Raw genomic sequence first — 3,803 nt, forward strand, 5'->3', positions numbered from 1 at the left:
GATCTTACCAGCCCTAGTACAAGCCTTGCTCGTCACGCGGCTGGGTCGAGGTCGGCGATCAACCACCGACTGGCACTCGTAAGAATGAATAGTTTGTACTCTATTTAAAAGTATTAATTAAATTTTTAATAGATAATGTCTTTAATTTAACCATCTTCTTTTGTTCAGGCTGGGGAGTTAGGTCATGGGCCTACCACCTTTGAGCTGTTTTGCCGGTTGCATAGCAAAATCGATGGCTAGTTCATCGACAACAAGTCCTAGCATATCGATGTATGTTACTTATAACATATTAAAAATATCAATTAATATTCCTTCTATTTCAATTTAATATGATAATTAATTTTAATGTATGTCTATTAGATGATACTGTTGAGGCATGGGTAGCTGCTACATCTCAACCCGGCGAGGGTTCTTCTGATCCTCCACTCGTTGACATGTTGTAGCTGTTCGTCAACATCGTTGACAGGGACAAGAAGCATCACATTATGGGCCTGGTTTAGAGGCGCCCAACTTCATCTAGCATCGTAGCTTCGGCAGCAACAGTAACAGTACCTCTGATCGCTCTGGAGAGGCACTGAGACACTAGATATAAGTGGATCTAGATCAGAAATACAACGCCTACATAGCAGATCTCGAGCGGACGATGCAGCACATGGTTCGCATGTTTAGTGCTTGCTTTGCTCCACCACTTACGCCTACTACTCCAGCCGGTGTGTCTGTGACTGCTATCGCGAATCCTTCTGCTTAAGACCATGGCCACTCCTCCTCGTCCATTGTCTCCTATTAGAGATTTTTCTGTTTATATTTTACTTTATTATTTTTGTACAATATTTGACTTTGCATTTTTTTGTATATAATTATTTATATTTTTTGATTTTATAATTCTTATTTCTATTTCTATTTATGAAATTTGCTAATTAATCTAAAATTTTAAAAATGCTAATTAATTTTAAAGAAATTAATAGCGACGGATTACCAACAGCTATTAGATAAATTTTTTTAAATAGAACAAAATAACGACAGATTAGCCTGAAAATAAAAATAAATATAGCAATGATTATCGACGGATTGGCGATGGGATTAAAAATATTTTTTTATTTTACCATTTACCGACAGATGTTTAGTGGTGATTTAGCTACGACTCCTTTTCCCGACACATTAGTGACAACTATATCCATCGGTAAATGAAGATACGATGCCTCATTGGCTATGCCTTTAGCGACGACAGACTTAGGCTATGGCGATGGCTAATGCCGTCAGCATATATATCGTCGGATACTGTAGGCGTCATTGTACATGTAACAACGCCTTCTATAGTGATGGTGAATGCCATTGCTATGCTATCCCTAAACTCGTTTACGAATGCGCTTTCCACTTTTACCGATAAAAATGTTCGTCGCTAAACACTATTTTTTTATAGTGAAATCCAAGAAGAGGTTGCTAAATAGGTAAAAGATGACTTCCTTGATGGATTCGACTATCCTGAATGGTTAGTGAATATTATTCTGGTCCCAAAGAAGGACGAAAAAGTTAGGATGTGTGTGAATTATTGGGACCTGAATAAGGCGTGCCCTAAGGATGATTTTCCCCTTCCTCATATAGATGTGATAGTCGACAGTGCCACCTCAAGTGTAATGTATTTCTTATTGATGAGTTCTCTAAATACAGCCAGATCATGATGGTGTAGTAGAAAAGCTGAAGATTGTGTTCATACCGAATGGAAATATATTGCTATAAGGTTATGCCTTTTGGACTAAAAAATGTGGGAGCAACTTATCAGAGAGCAGCCACTATCTTGTTTCACAACATAATGCATAAAGAAGTAGAGGTGTATGTGGATGATATGATGGTAAAGTTTGAAATAAGAGAAGGGCATTTTTAAGCTCTCGATAGGTTTTTAAGACGAGTGGAAAGGTATGAACTAAGGATCAATCGAAAGAATTGCGTGTTTGGAGTAACATCTAGAAAGCTACTGGGTATATAGTGAATCACCAAGGTACAGTTTTACTTTAATCATCAAGAATCTAATTTCAAATTATTCTGAACTAATTTTGAATATCAAATGTTCAAGAAAATTTTCTATAATAATTCCCATGCATTTATTTCAATTAATTTTTCCATCTAAATTTGATTAGAGATTAGGTGTTGATGATCGCATCAAAGTTGTCTATGCACATAACATTAAATTCGAAGATCTGAACCATATTCAAATGAGATCCAAAACTTTTAAAAACTACCAAATTGTAATTTTTATGCCTTAGGGTTCATATGCGACAACAAATACCTAAATATTTGAAATATAACTATGGCAACGAATAAAATCTCTAAAACAGCCCAAAAATCCTAAATTTGGGTGTTTATAATAAATTAATAATTATGCAACCTTTATGAGAAAACTAGTCAGTGGAGGCTTTGATACCACTATTGGGATCATTGCACGCAGAGCCGATTGGTTCTAGGTTGGCTAATTTTTGGAATTTTTGCCATTTTGTTCCCGTACTTGGTAATTTATCTGATTTTGAACCTAAAACTTGATTTTTTTGTCAATTTAGTCCAGTATGATTTTAAAAAGTAATATTTAGCTCAATTACTCATATCCTAACTAGGATTTTACTTTTCCTTAAATTTGTGACACTTAAGAGGCATAACTTTAATTATCGGGTTTTTCGTAATTCCCTTGATATCTAGATTCAGAAAACGGGAGCTTATAATAAGGATTCTCACATTCACCAATTCAACCCCTCCCCCTTCTTAGTACATAAAGACAAACAAATATCACAAATACCACATATCTTATTGCTTGGTGCGTTGTTGATTGAAGCAAGTATCTTAACTTGCTTGGTTAATTTAGCTATTTGTATGGCCATCTCAATACTTGTTCCTAACATCTCAAAAATGTCATAAACCTTATCAATTGTCTTTTCTAATATTGCATTTCCAGCTGCATTATCAACCATAGATTGATACTGTTATGTCAAACCATCATAAAAAGATTTGTTGGTCACTAGAGGTGGGTATCCATAATGTAGGCATTGTAATAAAAGTGATTTAAAATGATCTCATATTTCACGAAAAGATTCAATATCCTTCTGATAAAAATTAGAAATTTCAACCCTTAATTCTTTAGTCTTTTGATGTGAGTAAAACTTACTCATAAACTTTTAGTAAACCTCATCCCAAGTTCTTAAAGATTTTGGAGGTAAGGTCATTAACAAAGCCTTTCCTTTTTCTTTCAATGAATAAATGAACACCACATTTTAGTTGATCATCATTTAATCTAGATTATGGGAAAGTATGAACTATGACATAGAATTCTGTAATAAATAACAATGCATTCTAACTAGGCATACCATAAAATAAAGGAAGCATACTAGAAAATGAATATTCTTAAGTTCATAATTCCTAGATGCATCACCTAGAACTATACATGAAGCAGTGTTACCAATTATAGACCGTGCATAATCCTTCATGGCCATTTGTCTTTCAACTACTACTTCTCTTAGCATGTTTGTTATTATCTCAGTTTCTTCTAATTTTTTCTCCAACTTCTTCTTCTACTTTTTGAGGCACAAATTCATTACCCACTTCTTGCCTTTCATGGTAGGAATTTTGAGTTGATGAATCACTAAATTTTGTTTCCTGCTAGGTATATAAAATCAAAGAAAATTTCAGATTAATAATAAAGATAAAATTTAAAATCAAAACAGAAACACATAAACACATAAACTAAACAAATTTGACAATTAGTTAATATAATAAAATTTCAACATAGTTCTTTAGCAACGATGCCAAAAACTTGATGT

General features: G+C 33.9%; 1 non-coding gene across 1 annotated transcript; it reads left to right on the forward strand.

The window, feature by feature from the left end:
- Positions 1-3,015: 3,015 nt before the first annotated feature.
- LOC112535093 lies at positions 3,016-3,122 on the forward strand. The gene has a single exon (XR_003079292.1). It is a non-coding gene; the product is annotated as a small nucleolar RNA R71 (small nucleolar RNA).
- Positions 3,123-3,803: the final 681 nt, after the last annotated feature.

Source organism: Ricinus communis, chromosome 4 (genome assembly GCF_019578655.1).
Source record: "Ricinus communis isolate WT05 ecotype wild-type chromosome 4, ASM1957865v1, whole genome shotgun sequence".
In the NCBI taxonomy this organism is placed as follows: domain Eukaryota; kingdom Viridiplantae; phylum Streptophyta; class Magnoliopsida; order Malpighiales; family Euphorbiaceae; genus Ricinus; species Ricinus communis.